Source organism: Pleurodeles waltl, chromosome 4_1 (genome assembly GCF_031143425.1).
Source record: "Pleurodeles waltl isolate 20211129_DDA chromosome 4_1, aPleWal1.hap1.20221129, whole genome shotgun sequence".
NCBI classification, from domain to species: Eukaryota; Metazoa; Chordata; class Amphibia; order Caudata; family Salamandridae; genus Pleurodeles; species Pleurodeles waltl.
Window position 1 is genome coordinate 25,555,576 of NC_090442.1, and position 26,065 is coordinate 25,581,640.

The window sequence follows — 26,065 nt, forward strand, 5'->3', positions numbered from 1 at the left end:
CCTTCTGCTCATGTAAATATCACCAGTACTTGTGCCCTGGTGCACTCCACCTACTGCTCATGTAAGTAGCACCAGTACTTGTGTCCCGGTGCACTGCACATGCTGCTCATGTATCACCAGTACTTGTGTCCCAGTGCACTGCACATGCTGCTCATGTATCACCAGTAGTTGTGTCCCGGAGCACTGCGCCTGCTACTCATGTAAGTATCACCGGTACTTGTGTCTTGGTGCACTGCACATGCGGGTCATGTATCACCAGTACTTGTGTTCTGGTGCACTGCAACTACTTCTCGTGTTAGCATCGCCAGTACTTGTGTCCCTGTGCACTGCACCTGCTGCTCCTGTAAGTAGCAACAGTACTTGTGTCCCGGTGCACTGCATCTTGCGCTCATGTATCATCAGTACTTGGTTCCAGTGCACTGCACCTGCTGCTCATATAAGTAGCACCAGTACTTGTGTCCCGGTGCACTGCACATGCTGCTCATGTTAACACCGCCAGTACTTGTGTCCTGGTGCACTGCACATACTGCTCATGTAAGTAGCACCAGTACTTGTGTCCCGGTGCACTGCACATGCTGCTCATGGTAACATCGCCAGTACTTGTGTCCCAGTGCACTGCACCTGCTGCTCATGTATCACCAGTACTTGTGTCCTGGTGCACTGCACCTGCCGCTCATGCATCATTAGTACTTGGTTCTGGTGCACTGCACCTGCTGCTCATGTTAACATCGCCAGTACTTGTGTCCCGGTGCACTGAACCTGCTGCTCATGTAATTATCACCAGCACTTGTGTCCCGGTGCACAGCACCTGCTGCTCATGTAGGTATCACCAGTACTTGTGTCTCGGTGCACTGCACATGCTGCTCATGTATCACCAGTACTTGCCTCCTGGTGCACTGCACCTACTGCTAGCGTTAGCATCGCCAGTAGTTGTGTCCTAGTGCACTGCACCTGCTGCTCATGTATCACCAGTACTTGTGTCCTGGTGTACTGCACATGCTGCTCATGTTAACATCACCAGTACTTGTGTCCCTGTGCACTGCACCTGCTGCTCATGTAAGTACCACCAGTACTTGTGTCCCGGTGCACTGCACCTGCTGCCCATGTATCACCAGTACTTGTGTCCCGGTGCACTCACCTTCTGCTCATGTAAATATCACCAGTACTTGTGCCCTGGTGCACTCCACCTACTGCTCATGTAAGTAGCACCAGTACTTGTGTCCCGGTGCACTGCACATGCTGCTCATGTATCACCAGTACTTGTGTCCCAGTGCACTGCACATGCTGGTCATGTATCACCATTAGTTGTGTCCCGGAGCACTGCGCCTGCTGCTCATGTAAGTATCACCGGTACTTGTGTCTCGGTGCACTGCACATGCGGGTCATGTATCACCAGTACTTGTGTCCCGGTGCACTGCACCTACATCTCGTGTTAGCATCGCCAGTACTTGTAGGAAAGTACCATCTTGCCTGGCATGTTACCCCCATTTTTCACTGTATATATGTTGTTTTAGTTGTATGTGTCACTGGGACCCTGGTAACCCAGGACCCCAGTGCTCATAAGTGTGCCTGAATGTGTTACCTGTGTAGTGACTAACTGTCTCACTGAGGCTCTGCTAATCAGAACCTCAGTGGTTATGCTCTCTCATTTCTTTCCAAATTGTCACTAACAGGCTAGTGACCATTTTTACCAATTTACATTGGCTTACTGGAACACCCTTATAATTCCCTAGTATATGGTACTGAGGTACCCAGGGTATTGGGGTTCCAGGAGATCCCTATGGGCTGCAGCATTTCTTTTGCCACCCATAGGGAGCTCTGACAATTCTTACACAGGCCTGCCACTGCAGCCTGAGTGAAATAACGTCCACGTTATTTCACAGCCATTTTACACTGCACTTAAGTAACTTATAAGTCACCTATATGTCTAACCTTTACCTGGTAAAGGTTAGGTGCAAAGTTACTTAGTGTGAGGGCACCCTGGCACTAGCCAAGGTGCCCCCACATTGTTCAGAGCCAATTCCCTGAACTTTGTGAGTGCGGGGACACCATTACACGCGTGCACTACATATAGGTCACTACCTATATGTAGCTTCACAATGGTAACCCCGAATATGGCCATGTAACATGTCTATGATCATGGAATTGCCCCCTCTATGCCATCCTCGCATAGTTGGCACAATCCCATGATCCCAGTGGTCTGTAGCACAGACCCTGGTACTGCCAAACTGCCCTTCCTGGGGTTTCACTGCAGCTGCTGCTGCTGCCAACCCCTCAGACAGGCATCTGCCCTCCTGGGGTCCAGCCAGGCCTGGCCCAGGATGGCAGAACAAAGAACTTCCTCTGAGAGAGGGTGTGACACCCTCTCCCTTTGGAAAATGGTGTGAAGGCAGGGGAGGAGTAGCCTCCCCCAGCCTCTGGAAATGCTTTGTTGGGCACAGATGTGCCCAATTCTGCATAAGCCAGTCTACACCGGTTCAGGGACCCCTTAGCCCCTGCTCTGGCGCGAAACTGGACAAAGGAAAGGGGAATGACCACTCCCCTGACCTGCACCTCCCCTGGGAGGTGTCCAGAGCTCCTCCAGTGTGCTCCAGACCTCTGCCATCTTGGAAACAGAGGTGCTGCTGGCACACTGGACTGCTCTGAGTGGCCAGTGCCACCAGGTGACGTCAGAGACTCCTTCTGATAGGCTCCTTCAGGTGTTAGTAGCCTATCCTCTCTCCTAAGTAGCCAAACCCTCTTTTCTGGCTATTTAAGGTCTCTGTCTCTGGGGAAACTTTAGATAACAAATGCAAGAGCTCATCCGAGTTCCTCTGCATCTCTCTCTTCAATTTCTGATAAGGAATCGTCTGCTGACCGCGCTGGAAGCCTGCAAACCTGCAACATAGTAGCAAAGACGACTACTGCAACTCTGTAACGCTGATCCTGCCGCCTTCTCGACTGTTTTCCTGCTTGTGCATGCTGTGGGGGTAGTCTGCCTCCTCTCTGCACCAGAAGCTCCGAAGAAATCTCCCGTGGGTCGACGGAATCTTCCCCCTGCAACCGCAGGCACCAAAAAGCTGCATTACCGGTCCCTTGGGTCTCCTCTCAGCACGACGAGCGAGGTCCCTCGAATCCAGCGACTCTGTCCAAGTGACCCCCACAGTCCAGTGACTCTTCAGTCCAAGTTTGGTGGAGGTAAGTCCTTGCCTCACCTCGCTGGGCTGCATTGCTGGGAACCGCGACTTTTGCAGCTACTCCGGCCCCTGTGCACTTCCGGCGGAAATCCTTTGTGCACAGCCAAGCCTGGGTCCACGGCACTCTAACCTGCATTGCACGACTTTCTAAGTTGGTCTCCGGCGACGTGGGACTCCTTTGTGCAACTTCGGCGAGCACCGTTTCACGCATCCTCGTAGTGCCTGTTTCTGGCACTTCTCCGGGTGCTACCTGCTTCAGAGAGGGCTCCTTGTCTTGCTCGACGTCCCCTCTCTCTGCTGGTCCAATTTGCGACCTCCTGGTCCCTCCTGGGCCTCAGCAGCGTCCAAAAACGCTAACCGCACGATTTGCAGCTAGCAAGGCTTGTTGGCGTTCCTTTGGCGGGAAAACACTTCTGCACGACTCTCCACAGCGAGAGGGATCCGTCCACCAAAGGGGAAGTCTCTAGCCCTTTTCGTTCCTGCAGAAACCTCAGCTTCTTCTGTCCAGTAGAAGCTTCTTTGCACCCGCAGCTGGCATTTCCTGGGCATTTGCCCATCTCCGACTTGCTTGTGACTTTTGGACTTGGTCCCCTTGTTCCACAGGTACACTAGATTGGAAATCCACAGTTGTTGCATTGCTGGTTTGTGTCTTTCCTGCATTATTCCTCTAACACGACTTCTTTGTCCCTAGGGGAACTTTAGTGCACTTTGCACTCACTTTTCAGGGTCTTGGGGAGGGTTATTTTTCTAACTCTCACTATTTTCTAATAGTCCCAGCGACCCTCTACAAGGTCACATAGGTTTGGGGTCCATTCGTGGTTCGCATTCCACTTTTGGAGTATATGGTTTGTGTTGCCCCTATCCCTATGTTTCCCCATTGCATCCTATTGTAACTATACATTGTTTGCACTGTTTTCTAAGACTATACTGCATATTTTTGCTATTGTGTATATATATCTTGTGTATATTTCCTATCCTCTCACTGAGGGTACACTCTAAGATACTTTGGCATATTGTCATAAAAATAAAGTACCTTTATTTTTAGTATAACTGTGTATTGTGTTTTCTTATGATATTGTGCATATGACACTAAGTGGTACTGTAGTAGCTTCACACGTCTCCTAGTTCAGCCTAAGCTGCTCTGCTAAGCTACCATTATCTATCAGCCTAAGCTGCTAGACACCCTATACACTAATAAGGGATAACTGGGCCTGGTGCAAGGTGCAAGTACCCCTTGGTATCACTACAAGCCAGTCCAGCCTCCTACATTGGTTGTGCAGTGGTGGGATAAGTGCTTTGAGACTACTTACCACTCTTGTCATTGTACTTTTCATAAGAGAAAAATATACAAAACAAGGTCAGTGTATATACACATAGCCAAAAAGTTTTGCATTTCCTCTTTTCACTCTTTTCTAAGTGCTGAAAAGTACTTCTAACGTTCTAAAAAGTTTTAAAAGTTTTTTTCTCTATCTTTCTAAAAGCTCTGACAAACTTTTTATCTTTTACTATCACTTTAACTCTCTCTAAAAATGTCTGGCACAGGCCAAAATGTTGATCTGTCCAAACTTGCATATGATCACCTTAGCTGGAAAGGAGCAAGGAATCTCTGCATAGAGAGAGGTTTGAGTGTAGGGAAGAATCCTTCCTTAGAACTGTTAATTAACATGCTTAGAGTACAGGATAAGGCCATAAGTGCCCAATCTGTGGAAAAAGTAGCTAATGGTTCTCAATCTGATCCAGGGACTCCCCCAGGAAAAGATTCAGGAAAGAAACTTCTCAGCCTGCCCATTACTAGACAGTCTAGCATAGTTGGTAATGATGATGAGCCACACCATATAAATAGTGTTGTCTCACATCATAGCAAAAGCATTTATTCTCACCATACTGGTAGTGATGTTTCTGTTAACCAAGCTGTTAGGGTGGCTTCTGTAAGGGACAGGTCTCCTTCTGTCCATTCTCACCATACTTCTGTGTCAAGGCATGTCCCTCCCACCCACCCTGATGACAGATTGTTAGAAAGGGAGCTCAATAGATTGAGAGTGGAACAAACCAGACTGAAGCTCAAGAAGCAACAGCTGGATTTGGATAGACAGACTTTAGAAGTAGAGAAGGAGAGACAGAAACTGGGTTTAGAAACCCATGGTGGCAGCAGCAGTATTCCCCATAGTCATCCTGCAAAAGAGCATGATTCCAGGAATCTGCACAAGATAGTTCCCCCTTATAAGGAGGGGGATGACATTAGCAAGTGGTTTGCTGCACTTGAGAGGGCCTGTGTTGTACAGGATGTCCCTCAAAGGCAGTGGGCTGCTATCCTATGGCTATCATTTAGTGGAAAAGGTAGGGATAGGCTCCTTACTGTGAAAGAAAATGATGCTAATAATTTCCAAGTTCTTAAGAATGAACTCCTGGATGGTTATGGCTTAACCACTGAACAGTACAGGATAAAGTTCAGAGAGACCAAAAAGGAGTCTTCACAAGACTGGGTTGATTTCATTGACCATTCAGTGAAGGCCTTGGAGGGGTGGTTACATGGCAGTAAGGTTACTGACTTTGAAAGCCTGTATAACTTGATCCTGAGAGAGCATATTCTTAATAATTGTGTGTCTGATTTGTTGCACCAGTACTTGGTGGACTATGATCTGACCTCTCCCCAAGAATTGGGAAAGAAGGCAGACAAATGGGTCAGAACAAGAGTGAACAGAAAAGTTCATACAGGGGGTGACAAAGATGGCAACAAAAAGAAGGATGGTAAGTCTTCTGACAAGGGTGGGGACAAATCTAAAAATGAGTCTTCATCAGGCCCACAAAATCACTCTGGTGGGGGTGGTGGGCCCAAATCCTCTTTTAATCAGAACAAGGAAAAGAAACCATGGTGCTATTTATGTAAAATAAAAGGCCATTGGACAACAGATCCCAGTTGTCCAAAGAAAGGCACCAAGCCTCCTACCACTACAACCCCTACTGCTACACCTAGTGTCCCTACTAATAGCAGTGGTGGTGGGAGCAAACCTACTAATAGCCAATCCAAGGGAGTAGCTGGGCTCACTTTTGGTAACTTAGTTGGGGTTGGCCTTGTTAGGGAGGCCACAGAGGCTGTGTTAGTCTCTGAGGGGGCTATTGATTTAGCCACCTTAGTTGCTTGTCCCCTTAATATGGATAAGTACAAGCAGCTCCCCCTAATAAATGGTGTTGAGGTTCAGGCCTACAGGGACACTGGTGCCAGTGTGACTATGGTCATAGAGAAACTGGTCCACCCTGAACAACACCTACTTGGTCACCAGTACCAAGTAACCGATGCTCACAACAACACACTTAGCCACCCCATGGCTGTTGTTAATCTCAACTGGGGGGGGGTTACTGGTCCAAAGAAAGTTGTGGTAGCTTCAGAATTTCCTGTAGACTGTCTATTAGGGAATGATTTGGAGACATCAGCTTGGTCAAATGTGGAGTTGGAGGCCCATGCAGCAATGCTGGGCATCCCAGGGCATATTTTTGCTTTGACAAGGGCTCAGGCCAAAAAGCAAAAAGGACAGGGAAGCTTGGATCCTGGAAGAATGGACCAAGTGCTCCCTAAAGCTAGGGCTAGTAGAAGCAAACCACTTCCTACTATCCCTCCCTCTACAGTGGATTCTACTTCTGAGGAAGAAGAATTCCCTCCCTGTGCAGAACCTACACCAGAGGAGCTGGAAGCAGACACTGCTGAGCTTTTGGGTGAAGGGGGGCCTGCCAGAGAGGAGCTGAGTGTGGCACAGCAAACCTGTCCCACATTAGAGGGTCTCAGACAGCAAGCTGTCAAACAGGCTAATGGGGATGTCAGTGACTCTCACAGAGTTTACTGGGAGGACAATCTCTTGTACACCGAGCATAGGGATCCTAAACCTGGAGCTGCCAGGAGATTAGTGATTCCTCAGGAGTACAGAAAGTTCCTCCTAACACTGGCACATGACATTCCCTTAGCTGGGCATCTAGGACAAATGAAAACTTGGGACAGGCTTGTTCCCCTGTTTCATTGGCCTAGGATGTCTGAGGACACAAAGGAATTTTGTAAGTCCTGTGAAACCTGTGAAGCCAGTGGCAAGACAGGTGGCACCCCAAAGGCACCCCTTATTCCACTGCCTGTGGTTGGGGTTCCCTTTGAAAGGGTAGGGGTTGACATAGTTGGCCCCCTTGACCCTCCTACTGCTTCAGGCAATAGGTTTATCTTAGTGGTAGTGAACCATGCCACAAGATATCCTGAAGCAATTCCTTTAAGGACCACTACAGCACCTGCAGTGGCAAAGGCCCTCCTGGGAATATTTTCCAGGGTGGGCTTCCCAAAGGAAGTAGTATCAGACAGAGGAAGCAATTTCATGTCTGCATACTTAAAGGCCATGTGGAAGGAGTGTGGTGTAACGTACAAGTTCACAACACCTTATCATCCACAAACAAATGGACTGGTGGAGAGATTTAATAAAACTCTCAAAGGCATGATTATGGGTCTCCCTGAAAAACTCCGCAGGAGATGGGATATCCTTCTACCATGCCTCCTTTTTGCCTACAGGGAGGTACCCCAGAAAGGAGTGGGCTTCAGCCCCTTTGAACTTCTTTTTGGACACTGTAGACAGTCCCCACAGTATAGACACTCAGGAGAGGTAAATTTGGGTTTTTGAGGTAAGTATTTATTAGTAATTTGAAATAAGAACTGATGAAAAGTCAGTACGACGTTTAGCGCCGGTTTCTTCTCTGGAGTGGTGAATATCTTCCTTCTAATCTGTGTCCCTTTTCTTCCTTCTCTCTAGGTGGCGTACCGGATCGTCCTCATAAGGTCCCGGATGTGACATACAAGAAAAAGGGAACACATACCGCTGGTGAGTGGAACGAACGCCTTATAACACGTCTTCTACTTATATGTTTTACTGGGGAAAAGGTTTAAGGAGGGGGGGGGTTTTATGTGTGATATAGGTGCCAGTGAGGACTTCAGGGCTTGTGTATATTCCGTACTTTACCCTTTTGTGCTCTCCCGGTGCTCTCTAAAGTGCCCTTCTCTCCTCCCTCCCCTCACCCTGCCTCCCTCCCTTCCCCAGCGTTTCTCCCCTTTTATTGTGCCCCTCGGTTTGTCCAGAAGGACCGTACCTTTTAGAGCCACGACCCTCCAGGGTCGTGGCTGGCTCTGTGGAGGTCCTCTCGTCGGTCTGGGCTGGTCTCCCCTGCTTCCGGTCGGGCGCTGTTCCTCTGGGTTCGGGTTCCGCCGCTTCCAGGCCACTGGGGTCCTCCTCCGATGTCCTCGTCGCCGTCTCTCTCTTCTTTCTTAGGTTCGCCGTCGCCGCCGTCGTTCTCCTTTTTCTCTTCCTCCCCGGCTCTCCCCCTCTCGACCGGAGCTTCCGTCTTTTGGCCGCCTGGTGGCCAATCCGGAGCCTCCTCGTCATCGGAGGTTGCCGAGGCAACCTCAGGACGCTGGCCTCGTTGCGGACGCGTTCCCAGGGGAACCTGGGAACGCGGCCGTAGCGGTTCCGTTTCTGCCGGTTCCCCGCTGTTGCCCGGGGCGGCCCGGTCACACACCCTTCCCCAAGAACTGTCCTGCTCCAGGACAGGCGAAGACAGAGGAAACCGGGACAGATAATCAGCGGGGGCCTGGTGAGATCCAGGGACGTGCCGAACCTGAAAGGAGAACGGTTGCAGTTCAAGGAACCATCGCAGTATCCTGGAGTTAGAATCTTTATGCGCAGCCAGCCACGTAAGAGGAGCGTGATCCGTGAATAGTATAAACGGCCGCCCTAGGAGATAGTACTGCAAACAGTCAATGGCCCACTTGATAGCCAAGCACTCTCTCTCTATAATTGGATAGTTACGTTCCCGGGAAAACAGTTTTCTACTGATGTAGACCACCGGATGGTCAAGCCCCTCGCTATCTGGCTGAGTCAGAACCCCCCCAAGCCCAACATCCGATGCGTCAGTGTAGAGGTGAAACGGCTTCGTAAAATCTGGGCAGTGCAGGATGGGATCGGAGGTTAAGGAAACTCTCAACTGTTCAAAACTCGCGTTTTGCGTCTCCGAAAAAGGCAAAAGTCGATTGGGATATTGTTTAGTGAGTAGGTCCGTAAGAGGTGCTGCTAAGGTGGAGTAATGTGGAATGAAGCGCCGATAATAGCCCACTAATCCTAAAAAGGAGCGTAATTCCTTTTTCGTGTGTGGAAGAGGGGCATGTAAAATGGCATCCACCTTCCCATTTTGGGGTTGTAGTGTACCCTGATTAATCCGATATCCCAAATAGGAGATGTCGGTTTTACCTATCACACATTTCTTGGGATTGGCCGTCAAACCAGCAGTTTGAAGGGCTTGGAATATTCTCTGTAGGTGTATTAAATGGTCCTCCCATGTTTCACTAAATACGACTACATCATCTAGATATGCAGCGGAGAATGCAGGATAGGGTTTTAGAATCCTATCCATTAACCTTTGAAAGGTTGCAGGGGCTCCATGAAGCCCAAAAGGTAGTACTGTGAATTGATATAACCCGGACTGGGTAGAAAAAGCTGTTTTTTCTCTATCTTGAGGAGCTAAGGGAATCTGCCAATACCCTTTAGTTAGGTCGATAGTAGACATGTATTTTGCTTTCCCTAGTTTTTCGAGAACATCGTCCACCCTAGGGATGGGATAGGTGTCGAATAGGGAGTTTGAGTTAAGTTTGCGGAAATCTATGCAAAACCTGACGCTACCATCAGGCTTCGGTACTAGGACAACCGGTGAACACCAGGGACTAGTGGACGGTTCGATGACCCCTAGGGATAACATTGTTTTGATTTCTTCTTCGATTATGTGTTTTCTAGCTTCTGGAATACGATACGGGCGTTCTCTTGTAATCTTCCCGGAGCTCGTGCGTATATTATGGTGAATTAAAAACGTCTTTCCTGGTTTCTCTGAAAAGAGTGGTTGCCATTGTTTTAAAACCTTAAGGGCTTGTTGCTTTTGCCCTTCAGGTAAAGTATCGTCTACTATGGGTAGGGTACTTTCAGTATCGGGGTTGGTAGGGTAGAACTCGATATCTAGGGTCTTGTCGGGACACACAAACTGACCCATTTCTATGGAACGTTCAGGTTGTGCGGGGGTCTCCCATTTTTTTAGCAGGTTTACATGATATATTTGTGTTTTTATTGGACGGGAGGATATTTCGATAAGGTAGGTGACAGGGGAAACTGCTTTGATTACTCGATATGGGCCCTGCCATTTGGCCAGGAGTTTATGGTCGGAGGTGGGTCTCATTATTAGGACCTGGTCCTCGGGTTGGAAAACCCGTAGTTTACTTCCTTTGTCATAATAGGACTTTTGTGTTTGTTGGGCCTGTTCCAGGTTTGCGTGTACGTCGGTCCATAAGCTGTGTAGGTGGTTCCTCAATTTTTTCGCATATTCTAACAAAGGAGTCCCTGCTTCCTCAGCCTCGGCCTCCCAGGATTCTACCGCCATGTCTAAAAGGGAACGAGGTTGGCGTCCGAAGACCAACTCAAAGGGGCTATGCCCCGTGGATGCTTGCTCATGTGTCCGTATGGCGTACAACACTAGGGGTAACTTTTGATCCCAATCCTTCCCTGTCTCATTGATAGTCTTTCTCAGCAGGGTTTTAATGGTTCGATTATATCTTTCGACTAGTCCGTCAGTTTGAGGATGGTAAACGGAGGTTCTGATCTGAGCTATCCCCAATGTTTTACACACTTGTTTCATTAAGGTGGACATAAAAGGGGTCCCCTGGTCCGTGAGGATTTCATGTGGAAACCCAAGACGAGAAAATACGTTAATCATAGCTTGGGCCACTGTCTTGGTTGTCATACTAGTCAGGGGAATGGCCTCTGGGTATCGTGTAGCATAATCTACAATGACTAAGATGTAGGTGTGTCCTTTTGACGAAGGAATCAAAGGTCCCACTAGATCCATCCCTATTCTTTTGAACGGGATATCGATGATGGGAAGGGGTAGGAGAGGTGCCTTCCTAGGCCGACTAGGTTCGGTTAACTGACAACGGGGACATTGGGCGCAATACCTACGTATGTGGGCGTACACTCCAGGCCAATAAAACCTTCTGAGCAAATATTCCTCGGTGTTTTCTCTCCCAAAGTGTCCTCCCCCTGGGTGATTATGAGCTAGTGTAAGAACATGTTCCCGATAGTGGGTAGGTACCAGAAGTTGGCGTTTACGTTCTCCCCGTCGTGTGGTAGTAACCCGATATAATAAGTTTTTTTGCACTATAAAGTAGGGACCCACCTCTTCTGTCTCCTCTGTTACTGCCGACCTCCAGGCATTGTTAAGGGAGGGGTCCTCTCTCTGTTGTTGGACAAAAGTACTAGGAACTTCATGAATTTCTGCCACTATCTCTCCATAGGTGTTGTCACCTTTCGTCTTCCGATAGTCCCCTTTTCCCTGTCGTTTCTCTCTTCGTGACAACTTTCTACGATATAGCGGACACTCAATATCACTCTCTGAAAAAGGTGCCTCTCTCCACCAATCCTTAGTTTGTTTGGTATCTCTGACGTAGTCTAATAGTTCTTGGAAGTGGATGTAGTCTGTCCCAATGATACATTCCTCGATTAACCGGGGCATTATCCCCACTGGGAGGAAGTCCTGATAGGGTCCCCACCTGATCTGGAGTATCTGTATAGGATACTGGGCCTTGTCCCCGTGTATGCAACATATAGATACCCATTGTTTCTCTTCTATATCATTATTTATCAAGTCTTTCCTAATTACTGATTGGCTGCAGCCGGAGTCAACCAGGGCATATACACTTTTCCCGTCCACTTGTATCATCATTTTAAATTTTAGGGCTCCCTTCCCGGTACATAACACCCTTCGCCTTGTCATCCCTATCTCCATTGGTTCTCCCATTTCTTGTTTCTGGGGACACATACGTGCGATGTGTCCCCATTCGCCACAACTATAACATTGGGGTCCCATGGTAGGCGGGCCTTCAGGAACCCTACGTGGTACTAGATAGTCGGGTGGACTTTTTACAAATGTCTTTGGGGTCGGTAGAACTGGTTTAAGGATACTTCGCGTGGGACAGTTTCTGACATCGGTGGATCGATGAAAAGCACAGGCCAGATCAATGGCCGTCTCAGTATCCACTTTTGGGTGTTGTCTTATCCAGTGTTTTGTGGATGGGGGTAGACCATCTAGATATTGTTCCAGTATAATGGTTTTGATGACTTCCTCCCGACTATCTCCAATATGGCCTAACCATTTTAATGCTAGATCCTTCACACGAAAATAAAAGGTTCTAGGATCTTCGTTGGTGCCCCATTTGACTTTACGAAATCTCATCCTGTAATATTCTGTGTCGTGACCCACCCTTTCTAGTATACTTGTTTTTATGTCTTGATAGGGGGTGACACCACCTGGGTTAGCGGCTTGATATGCTGATTGTAAGAGACCGGTGAGCAGGGGGGCCACATATTGTCCCCATTTATCTTCTGGCCATAGGGCGGAGGAGGCTACCCGTTCAAAGTTGGTGAAAAAGGATTCCGGATCCTCTCCCTCCTGATACTTCTGTAATACGGAACTAGGTACATTCGGATGTACCTTACTAGCGGCGATAGTCTCCGTTAGTTTTTTCATCGCACTTTCATGGACTAACTGGTTGTTCGCCAGTATGGTCGCCTGGCTCTTCAGAGCAGATTGTAAGGTTTCTCGGTCTTCTTTGGCCTCTCTCTGTTGGGCCTCCCATACGAGTTGTAAGTGTCTTTGCCCTTCCGCTAGTTGCTTAATCACGGTCTCTAACGATGGACTTTCACTCATTGTGTATACTGTCTGGACTGTTTTATGGAGAGGGATTAGAAACAAGATCCCACTTCTGACCCCACTGTAGACAGTCCCCACAGTATAGACACTCAGGAGAGGTAAATTTGGGTTTTTGAGGTAAGTATTTATTAGTAATTTGAAATAAGAACTGATGAAAAGTCAGTACGACGTTTAGCGCCGGTTTCTTCTCTGGAGTGGTGAATATCTTCCTTCTAATCTGTGTCCCTTTTCTTCCTTCTCTCTAGGTGGCGTACCGGATCGTCCTCATAAGGTCCCGGATGTGACATACAAGAAAAAGGGAACACATACCGCTGGTGAGTGGAACGAACGCCTTATAACACGTCTTCTACTTATATGTTTTACTGGGGAAAAGGTTTAAGGAGGGGGGGGGGGGGTTTATGTGTGATATAGGTGCCAGTGAGGACTTCAGGGCTTGTGTATATTCCGTACTTTACCCTTTTGTGCTCTCCCGGTGCTCTCTAAAGTGCCCTTCTCTCCTCCCTCCCCTCACCCTGCCTCCCTCCCTTCCCCAGCGTTTCTCCCCTTTTATTGTGCCCCTCGGTTTGTCCAGAAGGACCGTACCTTGTAGAGCCACGACCCTCCAGGGTCGTGGCTGGCTCTGTGGAGGTCCTCTCGTCGGTCTGGGCTGGTCTCCCCTGCTTCCGGTCGGGCGCTGTTCCTCTGGGTTCGGGTTCCGCCGCTTCCAGGCCACTGGGGTCCTCCTCCGATGTCCTCGTCGCCGTCTCTCTCTTCTTTCTTAGGTTCGCCGTCGCCGCCGTCGTTCTCCTTTTTCTCTTCCTCCCCGGCTCTCCCCCTCTCGACCGGAGCTTCCGTCTTTTGGCCGCCTGGTGGCCAATCCGGAGCCTCCTCGTCATCGGAGGTTGCCGAGGCGACCTCAGGACGCTGGCCTCGTTGCGGACGCGTTCCCAGGGGAACCTGGGAACGCGGCCGTAGCGGTTCCGTTTCTGCCGGTTCCCCGCTGTTGCCCGGGGCGGCCCGGTCACAGACACCCTGTTAGGGGTCCACTCACACTTGTAAAGGAGGGTTGGGAACAACCTTTAAAAGCTCCTAAGCAGGATATTGTGGATTATGTACTTGGCCTCAGATCAAGGATGGCTGAGTACATGAAAAAGGCCAGTAAAAACCTTCAGGCCAGCCAAGAGCTCCAGAAGCAATGGCATGATCAGAAGGCTGTTTTGGTTCAGTACCAACCAGGGCAGAAAGTGTGGGTCTTGGAGCCTGTGGCCCCAAGAGCACCCCAAGATAAATGGAGTGGTCCCCACACAATTGTTGAAAAGAAGGGAGAAGTCACCTACTTAGTTGACTTAGGCACTGCCAGGAGTCCCCTTAGGGTGCTCCATGTCAACCGCCTGAAACCCTACTATGACAGGGCTGATCTCACCCTGCTCATGGCAACAGATGAGGGACAGGAAGAAGACAGTGATCCTCTACCTGATCTCTTCTCTTCCACAGATCAAGATGCTCTTGTGGAAGGTGTAGTTTTGGCTGATTGTCCTACTGCTGAGCAGAAAGATAATTGCATAAATCTCCTAGATCAATTCTCTGAACTCTTCTCTACTGTGCCAGGTACCACTTCTTGGTGTGAGCACACTATAGATACTGGAGACAGTTTACCTGTCAAAAGTAAGATCTATAGGCAGCCTGACCATGTCAGGGACTGCATAAAGCAAGAGGTCCAGAAAATGTTAGAACTAGGAGTAGTTGAGCACTCTGACAGTCCATGGGCTTCTCCTGTGGTACTGGTACTCTACACCCCATTTCAAAGATGGAAAGAAGGAAATGCGGTTTTGTGTAGACTATAGAGGTCTCAACTTGGTAACCAAAACTGATGCTCACCCTATACCCAGGGCAGATGAGCTCATAGATACACTGGCATCTGCCAAGTATCTAAGCACTTTTGATTTGACTGCAGGGTATTGGCAGATCAAATTATCAGAAGATGCTAAACCTAAGACTGCATTTTCTACCATTGGAGGACATTACCAGTTTACTGTAATGCCTTTTGGTTTGAAAAATGCACCTGCCACTTGTAGGAAAGTACCATCTTGCCTGGCATGTTACCCCCATTTTTCACTGTATATATGTTGTTTTAGTTGTATGTGTCACTGGGACCCTGGTAACCCAGGGCCCCAGTGCTCATAAGTGTGCCTGAATGTGTTACCTGTGTAGTGACTAACTGTCTCACTGAGGCTCTGCTAATCAGAACCTCAGTGGTTATGCTCTCTCATTTCTTTCCAAATTGTCACTAACAGGCTAGTGACCATTTTTACCAATTTACATTGGCTTACTGGAACACCCTTATAATTCCCTAGTATATGGTACTGAGGTACCCAGGGTATTGGGGTTCCAGGAGATCCCTATGGGCTGCAGCATTTCTTTTGCCACCCATAGGGAGCTCTGACAATTCTTACACAGGCCTGCCACTGCAGCCTGAGTGAAATAACGTCCACGTTATTTCACAGCCATTTTACACTGCACTTAAGTAACTTATAAGTCACCTATATGTCTAACCTTTACCTGGTAAAGGTCAGGTGCAAAATTACTTAGTGTGAGGGCACCCTGGCACTAGCCAAGGTGCCCCCACATTGTTCAGAGCCAATTCCCTGAACTTTGTGAGTGCGGGGACACCATTACACGCGTGCACTACATATAGGTCACTACCTATATGTAGCTTCACAATGGTAACTCCGAATATGGCCATGTAACATGTCTATGATCATGGAATTGCCCCCTCTATGCCATCCTGGCATTGTTGGCACAATCCCATGATCCCAGTGGTCTGTAGCACAGACCCTGGTACTGCCAAACTGCCCTTCCTGGGGTTTCACTGCAGCTGCTGCTGCTGCCAACCCCTCAGACAGGCATCTGCCCTCCTGGGGTCCAGCCAGGCCTGGCCCAGGATGGCAGAACAAAGAACTTCCTCTGAGAGAGGGTGTGACACCCTCTCCCTTTGGAAAATGGTGTGAAGGCAGGGGAGGAGTAGCCTCCCCCAGCCTCTGGAAATGCTTTCTTGGGCACAGATGTGCCCAATTCTGCATAAGCCAGTCTACACCGGTTCAGGGACCCCTTAGCCCCTGCTCTGGTGCGAAACTGGACAAAGGAAAGGGGAGTGACCACTCCCCTGACCTGCACCTCCCCTGGGAGGTGTCCAGAGCTCCTCCAGTGTGCTCCAGACCTCTGCCATCTTGGAAACAGAGGTGCTGCTGGCACACTTGACTGCTCTGAGTGGCCAGTGCCACCAGGTGACGTCAGAGACTCCTGCTGATAGGCTCCTTCAGGTGTTAGTAGCCTATCCTCTCTCCTGGGTAGCCAAACCCTCTTTTCTGGCTATTTAGGGTCTCTGTCTCTGGGGAAACTTTAGATAACGAATGCATGAGCTCAGCCGAGTTCCTCTGCATCTCCCTCTTCACCTTCTGATAAGGAATCGACTGCTGACCGCGCTGGAAGCCTGCAAACCTGCAACATAGTAGCAAAGACGACTACTGCAACTCTGTAACGCTGATCCTGCCGCCTTCTCGACTGTTTTCCTGCTTGTGCATGCTGTGGGGGTAGCCTGCCTCCTCTCTGCACCAGAAGCTCCGAAGAAATCTCCCGTGGGTCGACGGAATCTTCCCCCTGCAACCGCAGGCACCAAAAATCTGCATTACCGGTCCCTTGGGTCTCCTCTCAGCACGACGAGCGAGGTCCCTCTAATCCAGCGACTCTGTCCAAGTGACCCCCACAGTCCAGTGACTCTTCAGCTCAAGTTTGGTGGAGGTAAGTCCTTGCCTCACCTCGCTGGGCTGCATTGCTGGGAACGGCGACTTTGCAGCTACTCCGGCCCCTGTGCACTTCCGGCGGAAATCCTTTGTGCACAGCCAAGCCTGGGTCCACGGCACTCTAACCTGCATTGCACGACTTTCTAAGTTGGTCTCCGGCGACGTGGGACTCCTTTGTGCAACTTCGGCAAGCACCGTTTCACGCATCCTCGTAGTGCCTGTTTCTGGCACTTCTCCGGGTGCTACCTGCTGCAGTGAGGGCTCTTTGTCTTGCTCGACGTCCCCTCTCTCTTCAGGTCCAATTTGCGACCTCCTGGTCCCTCCTGGGCCCCAGCAGCATCCAAAAACGCCAAACGCACGATTTGCAGCTAGCAAGGCTTGTTGGCGTTCTTTCAGCGGGAATACACTTCTGCACGACTCTTCACGGCGAGAGGGATCCGTCCACCAAAGGGGAAGTCTCTAGCCCTTTTCGTTCCTGCAGAAACCTCAGCTTCTTCTGTCCAGTCGAAGCTTCTTTGCACCCGCAGCTGGCATTTCCTGGGCATCTGCCCATCTCCGACTTGCTTGTGACTTTTGGACTTGGTCCCCTTGTTCCACAGGTACCCTAGATTGGAAATCCACAGTTGTTGCATTGCTGGTTTGTGTCTTTCCTGCATTATTCCTCTAACACGACTTCTTTGTCCTTAGGGGAACTTTAGTGCACTTTGCACTCACTTTTCAGGGTCTTGGGTAGGGTTATTTTTCTAACTCTCACTATTTTCTAATAGTCCCAGCGACCCTCTACAAGGTCACATAGGTTTGGGGTCCATTCGTGGTTCGCATTCCACTTTTGGAGTATATGGTTTGTGTTGCCCCTATCCCTATGTTTCCCCATTGCATCCTATTGTAACTATACATTGTTTGCACTGTTTTCTAAGACTATACTGCATATTTTTGCTATTGTGTATATATATCTTGTGTATATTTCCTATCCTCTCACTGAGGGTACACTCTAAGATACTTTGGCATATTGTCATAAAAATAAAGTACCTTTATTTTTAGTATAACTGTGTATTGTGTTTTCTTATGATATTGTGCATATGACACTAAGTGGTACTGTAGTAGCTTCACACGTCTCCTAGATCAGCCTAAGCTGCTCTGCTAAGCTACCATTATCTATCAGCCTAAGCTGCTAGACACCCTATACACTAATAAGGGATAACTGGGCCTGGTGCAAGGTGCAAGTACCCCTTGGTACTCACTACAAGCCAGTCCAGCCTCCTACATTGGTTGTGCAGTGGTGGGATAAGTGCTTGAGACTACTTACCACTCTTGTCATTGTACTTTTCATAAGAGAAAAATATACAAAACAAGGTCAGTGTATATACACATAGCCAAAAAGTTTTGCATTTCCTCTTTTCACTCTTTTCTAAGTGCTGAAAAGTACTTCTAAACTTTCAAAAAGTTCTTAAAAGTTTAAAAAGTTTTTTTCTGTCTTTCCAAAAAGTTCTGAAAACTGTATTCTCTTTTTCTATCACTTTAACTCTCTCTAAAAAATGTCTGGCACAGGCCAAAGTGTTGATCTGTCCAAACTTGCATATGACAACCTTAGCTGGAAAAGAGCAAGGAGTCTCTGTATAGAGAGAGGTTTGAGTGTAGGGAAGAATCCTTCCTTGGAACTGTTACTTAACATGCTTAGAGAACAGGATAAGGCCATAGGTGCCCCATCTGTTGAAAAAGTACCTAATAGTTCCCAATCTGATTCAGGGACTCCCCCAGGAAAAGATTCAGGAAAGAAACGTCCTAGCCTGCCCATTACTAGACAATCTAGCATAGATGGTAATGATGTTGAGCCACACCAAATAAATAGTGTTGTCTCACATCATAGCAAAAGCATTTATTCTCACCATACTGGTAGTAATGTTTCTGTAAACCAAGCTGTTAGGGTGCCTTCTGTAAGGGACAGGTCTCCTTCTGTTCATTCCCATCATAGCTCTGTTTCTAGAAATGTCCCTCCCACCAACCCTGATGACAGAATGTTAGAGAGGGAACTCAATAAGTTGAGGGTGGAACAAACCAGACTGAAGTTTAAAAAGCAACAGCTGGATTTGGATAGACAGTCTTTTGAATTAGAGAAGGAAAGACAGAAGTTGGGTTTAGATACCCATGGTGGCAGCAGCAGTATTCCCCATAGTCATCCTGCAAAAGAGCATGATTCCAGGAATCTGCACAAGATAGTTCCCCCTTATAAGGAGGGGGATGACATTAACAAGTGGTTTGCTGCACTTGAGAGGGCCTGTGTTGTACAGGATGTCCCTCAAAGGCAGTGGGCTGCTATCCTATGGCTATCATTTAGTGGAAAAGGTAGGGATAGGCTCCTTACTGTGAAAGAAAATGATGCTAATAATTTCCAAGTTCTTAAGAATGCACTCCTGGATGGTTATGGCTTAACCACTGAACAGTACAGGATAAAGTTCAGAGAGACCAAAAAGGAGTCTTCACAAGACTGGGTTGATTTCATTGACCAGGCAGTGAAGGCCTTGGAGGGGTGGTTACATGGCAGTAAAGTTACTGATTATGACAGCCTGTATAACTTAATCCTGAGAGAGCATATTCTTAATAATTGTGTGTCTGATTTGTTGCACCAGTACTTGGTGGACTCTGATCTGACCTCTCCCCAAGAATTGGGAAAGAAGGCAGACAAATGGGTCAGAACAAGAGTGAACAGAAAAGTTCATACAGGGGGTGACAAAGATGGCAACAAAAAGAAGGATGGTAAGTCTGCAGACAAGGGTGGGGACAAATCTAAAAATGAGTCTTCATCAGGCCCACAAAAACACTCTGGTGGGGGTGGTGGGTCCAAATCCTCCTTTAATCAGAACAAGGAAAAGAAACCATGGTGCTATTTATGTAAAATAAAAGGCCATTGGACAACAGATCCCAGTTGTCCAAAGAAAGGCACCACTGCTCCTACCACTACAACCCCTACTGCTACACCTAGTGTCCCTACTAATAGCAGTGGTGGTGGGAGCAAACCTACTAATAGCCAATCCAAGGGAGTAGCTGGGCTCACTTTTGGTAATTTAGTTGGGGTTGGTCTGATTAGGGAGACCACAGAGGCTACTTTAGTCTCTGAAGGGGCTATTGATTTAGCCACTTTGGTTGCTTGCCCCCATAACTTGGAGAAGTACAAGCAACTAACCCTAATAAATGGTGTTGAGGTCCAGGCCTACAGGGACACAGGTGCCAGTGTCACAATGGTGATTGAGAAACTGGTGCACCCTGAACAACACATACTTGGACACCAGTACCAAGTAACCGATGCTCACAACATAACACAAAGCCACCCCATGGCTGTTGTAAATCTCAACTGGGGGGGGGTAACTGGCCCAAAGAAAGTTGTGGTAGCTTCAGATTTACCTGTAGACTGTCTATTAGGGAATGATTTGGAGACATCAGCTTGGTCAGATGTGGAGTTGGAGGCCCATGCAGCAATGCTGGGCATCCCAGGGCATATTTTTGCTTTGACAAGGGCTCAGGCCAAAAAGCAAAAAGGACAGGGAAGCTTGGATCCTGGAACAATGGACCCAGTGCTCCCTAAAGCTAGGGCTAGTAGAAGCAAACCACTTCCTACTATCCCTCCCTCTACAGTGGATTCAACTTCTGAGGAAGAAGAATTCCCTCCCTGTGCAGAACCTACACCAGAGGAGCTGGAAGCAGACACTGCTGAGCTTTTGGGTGAAGGGGGGCCTGCCAGAGAGGAGCTGAGTGTGGCACAGCAAACCTGTCCCACTTTAGAGGGTCTCAGACAGCAAGCTGTCAAACAGGCTAATGGGGATGTCAGTGACTCTCACAGAGTTTACTGGGAGGACAACCTCTTGTACACTGAGCATAGGGATCCTAAACCTGGAGCTGCCAGGAGATTAGTGATTCCTCAGGAGTACAGAAAGTTCCTCCTAACACTGGCACATGACATTCCCTTAGCTGGGCATCTAGGACAAATGAAAACTTGGGACAGGCTTGTTCCCCTGTTTCACTGGCCTAGGATGTCTGAGGACACAAAGGAATTTTGTAAGTCCTGTGAAACCTGTCAAGCCAGTGGCAAGACAGGTGGCACCCCAAAGGCACCCCTTATCCCACTGCCTGTGGTTGGGGTTCCCTTTGAAAGGGTAGGGGTTGACATAGTTGGCCCCCTTGACCCTCCTACTGCTTCAGGCAATAGGTTTATCTTGGTGGTAGTGGACCATGCCACAAGATATCCTGAAGCTATTCCTTTAAGGACCACTACAGCTCCTGCAGTGGCAAAGGCCCTCCTGGGAATATTTTCCAGGGTGGGCTTCCCAAAGGAAGTAGTATCAGACAGAGGAAGCAATTTCATGTCTGCATACTTAAAGGCCATGTGGAAGGAGTGTGGTGTAACGTACAAGTTCACAACACCCTATCATCCACAAACAAATGGACTGGTGGAGAGATTTAATAAAACTCTCAAAGGCATGATTATGGGTCTCCCTGAAAAACTCCGCAGGAGATGGGATATCCTTCTACCATGCCTCCTTTTTGCCTACAGGGAGGTACCCCAGAAAGGAGTGGGCTTCAGCCCCTTTGAACTTCTTTTTGGACACCCTGTTAGGGGTCCACTCACACTTGTAAAGGAGGGTTGGGAACAACCTTTAAAAGCTCCTAAGCAGGATATTGTGGACTATGTACTTGGCCTCAGATCAAGGATGGCTGAGTACATGAAAAAGGCCAGTAAAAACCTTCAGGCCAGCCAAGAGCTCCAGAAGCAATGGCATGATCAGAAGGCTGTTTTGGTTCAGTACCAACCAGGGCAGAAAGTGTGGGTCTTGGAGCCTGTGGCCCCAAGAGCACTCCAAGATAAATGGAGTGGACCCCACACAATTGTTGAAAAAAAGGGTGAAGTCACCTACTTGGTTGACTTAGGCACTGCCAGGAGTCCCCTTAGGGTGCTCCATGTCAACCGCCTGAAACCCTACTATGACAGGGCTGATCTCACCCTGCTCATGGCAACTGATGAGGGACAGGAAGAAGACAGTGATCCTCTACCTGATCTCTTCTCTTCCACAGAACAAGATGCTCTTGTGGAAGGTGTAGTTTTGGCAGATTGTCTTACTGCTGAGCAGAAAGACCATTGCATAAATCTCCTAGGACAATTTTCAGAACTCTTCTCTACTGTGCCAGGCACCACTTCTAGGTGTGAGCACACTATAGATACTGGAGACAGTTTACCTGTCAAAAGTAAGATCTATAGGCAGCCTGACCATGTCAGGGACTGCATAAAGCAAGAAGTTCAGAAAATGTTGGAACTAGGAGTGGTTGAGCACTCTGACAGTCCATGGGCTTCTCCTGTGGTACTGGTACCAAAACCCAATTCTAAAGATGGAAAGAAGGAAATGCGGTTTTGTGCAGACTATAGAGGTCTCAACTTGGTAACCAAAACTGATGCTCACCCTATACCCAGGGCAGATGAGCTCATAGATACACTGGCATCTGCCAAGTATCTAAGCACTTTTGATTTGACTGCAGGGTATTGGCAGATCAAATTATCAGAAGATGTTAAACCTAAGACTGCATTTTCTACCATTGGAGGACATTACCAGTTTACGGTAATGCCTTTTGGTTTGAAAAATGCACCTGCCACTTTTCAGAGGTTGGTGAACACAGTCCTGCAAGGGCTGGAAGCTTTCAGTGCAGCATATTTGGACGATATAGCTGTCTTTAGCTCCAGCTGGGATGATCACCTGGTCCACCTATGGAAAGTTTTGGAGGCCCTGCAAAAGGCAGGCCTCACTATCAAGGCTTCAAAGTGCCAGATAGGGCAGGGTAAGGTGGTTTATCTGGGACACCTTGTTGGTGGGGAACAGATTGCACCACTTCAGGGGAAAATCCAAACAATTATTGATTGGGTTCCCCCTACCACTCAGACTCAGGTGAGAGCCTTCCTAGGCCTCACTGGGTATTACAGGAGGTTCATTAAGAACTATGGCTCCATTGCAGCCCCTCTTAATGACCTCACATCCAAGAAAATGCCTAAAAAGGTATTATGGACAGCAAACTGTCAGAAAGCTTTTGAGGAGCTGAAGCAGGCCATGTGCTCTGCACCTGTCCTGAAAAGCCCTTGTTACTCTAAAAAATTCTATGTCCAAACTGATGCATCTGAATTAGGAGTAGGGGCAGTCCTATCACAACTTAATTCTGAGGGCCAGGATCAACCTGTTGCTTTTATTAGTAGGAGGTTGACCCCTAGAGAAAAGCGTTGGTCTGCCATTGAGAGGGAGGCCTTTGCTGTGGTCTGGGCTCTGAAGAAGTTGAGGCCATACCTGTTTGGCACTCACTTCATTGTTCAGACAGACCACAAACCTCTACTTTGGCTAAAACAAATGAAAGGTGAAAATCCTAAATTGTTGAGGTGGTCCATATCCCTACAGGGAATGGACTATACAGTGGAACATAGACCTGGGAGTAGCCACTCCAATGCAGATGGACTCTCCAGATATTTCCACTTAGACAATGAAGACTCATCAGGTCATGGCTAGTCTTATTGTCCTTCGTTTGGGGGGGGGGTTGTGTAGGAAAGTACCATCTTGCCTGGCATGTTACCCCCATTTTTCACTGTATATATGTTGTTTTAGTTGTATGTGTCACTGGGACCCTGGTAACCCAGGGCCCCAGTGCTCATAAGTGTGCCTGAATGTGTTACCTGTGTAGTGACTAACTGTCTCACTGAGGCTCTGCTAATCAGAACCTCAGTGGTTATGCTCTCTCATTTCTTTCCAAATTGTCACTAACAGGCTAGTGACCATTTTTACCAATTTACATTGGCTTACTGGAACACCCTTATAATTCCCTAGTATATGGTACTGAGGTACCCAGGGTATTGGGTTTCCAGGAGATCCCTATGGGCTGCAGCATTTTTTTGCCACCCATAGGGAGCTCTGACAATTCTTACACAGGCCTGCCACTGCAGCCTGAGTGAAATAACGTCCACGTTATTTCACAGCCATTTTACACTGCACTTAAGTAACTTATAAGTCACCTATATGTCTAACCTTTACCTGGTAAAGGTCAGGTGCAAAATTACTTAGTGTGAGGGCACCCTGGCACTAGCCAAGGTGCCCCCACATTGTTCAGAGCCAATTCCCTGAACTTTGTGAGTGCGGGGACACCATTACACGCGTGCACTACATATAGGTCACTACCTATATGTAGCTTCACAATGGTAACTCCGAATATGGCCATGTAACATGTCTATGATCATGGAATTGCCCCCTCTATGCCATCCTGGCATAGTTGGCACAATCCCATGATCCCAGTGGTCTGTAGCACAGACCCTGGTACTGCCAAACTGCCCTTCCTGGGGTTTCACTGCAGCTGCTGCTGCTGCCAACCCCTCAGACAGGCATCTGCCCTCCTGGGGTCCAGCCAGGCCTGGCCCAGGATGGCAGAACAAAGAACTTCCTCTGAGAGAGGGTGTGACACCCTCTCCCTTTGGAAAATGGTGTGAAGGCAGGGGAGGAGTAGCCTCCCCCAGCCTCTGGAAATGCTTTCTTGGGCACAGATGTGCCCAATTCTGCATAAGCCAGTCTACACCGGTTCAGGGACCCCTTAGCCCCTGCTCTGGCGCGAAACTGGACAAAGGAAAGGGGAGTGACCACTCCCCTGACCTGCACCTCCCCTGGGAGGTGTCCAGAGCTCCTCCAGTGTGCTCCAGACCTCTGCCATCTTGGAAACAGAGGTGCTGCTGGCACACTGGACTGCTCTGAGTGGCCAGTGCCACCAGGTGACGTCAGAGACTCCTGCTGATAGGCTCCTTCAGGTGTTAGTAGCCTATCCTCTCTCCTGGGTAGCCAAACCCTCTTTTCTGGCTATTTAGGGTCTCTGTCTCTGGGGAAACTTTAGATAACGAATGCATGAGCTCAGCCGAGTTCCTCTGCATCTCCCTCTTCACCTTCTGATAAGGAATCGACTGCTGACCGCGCTGGAAGCCTGCAAACCTGCAACATAGTAGCAAAGACGACTACTGCAACTCTGTACCGCTGATCCTGCCGCCTTCTCGACTGTTTTCCTGCTTGTGCATGCTGTGGGGGTAGCCTGCCTCCTCTCTGCACCAGAAGCTCCGAAGAAGTCTCCCGTGGGTCGACGGAATCTTCCCCCTGCAACCGCAGGCACCAAAAAGCTGCATTACCGGTCCCTTGGGTCTCCTCTCAGCACGACGAGCGAGGTCCCTCGAATCCAGCGACTCTGTCCAAGTGACCCCCACAGTCCAGTGACTCTTCAGCTCAAGTTTGGTGGAGGTAAGTCCTTGCCTCACCTCGCTGGGCTGCATTGCTGGGAACCGCGACTTTGCAGCTACTCCGGCCCCTGTGCACTTCCGGCGGAAATCCTTTGTGCACAGCCAAGCCTGGGTCCACGGCACTCTAACCTGCATTGCACGACTTTCTAAGTTGGTCTCCGGCGACGTGGGACTCCTTTGTGCAACTTCGGCGAGCACCGTTTCACGCATCCTCGTAGTGCCTGTTTCTGGCACTTCTCCGGGTGCTACCTGCTGCAGTGAGGGCTCTTTGTCTTGCTCGACGTCCCCTCTCTCTTCAGGTCCAATTTACGACCTCCTTGTCCCTCCTGGGCCCCAGCAGCGTCCAAAAACGCCAAACACACGATTTGCAGCTAGCAAGGCTTGTTGGCGTTCTTTCAGCGGGAAAACACTTCTGCACGACTCTCCACGGCGAGAGGGATCCGTCCACCAAAGGGGAAGTCTCTAGCCCTTTTCGTTCCTGCAGAAACCTCAGCTTCTTCTGTCCAGTCGAAGCTTCTTTGCACCCGCAGCTGGCATTTCCTGGGCATCTGCCCATCTCCGACTTGCTTGTGACTTTTGGACTTGGTCCCCTTGTTCCACAGGTACCCTAGATTGGAAATCCACAGTTGTTGCATTGCTGGTTTGTGTCTTTCCTGCATTATTCCTCTAACACGACTTCTTTGTCCTTAGGGGAACTTTAGTGCACTTTGCACTCACTTTTCAGGGTCTTGGGGAGGGTTATTTTTCTAACTCTCACTATTTTCTAATAGTCCCAGCGACCCTCTACAAGGTCACATAGGTTTGGGGTCCATTCGTGGTTCGCATTCCACTTTTGGAGTATATGGTTTGTGTTGCCCCTATCCCTATGTTTCCCCATTGCATCCTATTGTAACTATACATTGTTTGCACTGTTTTCTAAGACTATACTGCATATTTTTGCTATTGTGTATATATATCTTGTGTATATTTCCTATCCTCTCACTGAGGGTACACTCTAAGATACTTTGGCATATTGTCATAAAAATAAAGTACCTTTATTTTTAGTATAACTGTGT

General features: G+C 48.6%; 1 protein-coding gene across 1 annotated transcript in view; it reads left to right on the forward strand.

Annotated features, from left to right (window-relative positions):
- The first annotated feature begins 7,948 nt into the window (after positions 1-7,948).
- The window catches only part of LOC138287289 (oocyte zinc finger protein XlCOF6-like), a 239,370-nt gene continuing 221,253 nt past the window's right edge, over positions 7,949-26,065 (forward strand). The window contains exons 1-2 of the mRNA XM_069227647.1: positions 7,949-8,023; positions 13,187-13,255. The gene's annotated coding sequence lies outside the window, so the exon portion shown is untranslated. The remainder of the gene's footprint in view (positions 8,024-13,186; positions 13,256-26,065) is intronic.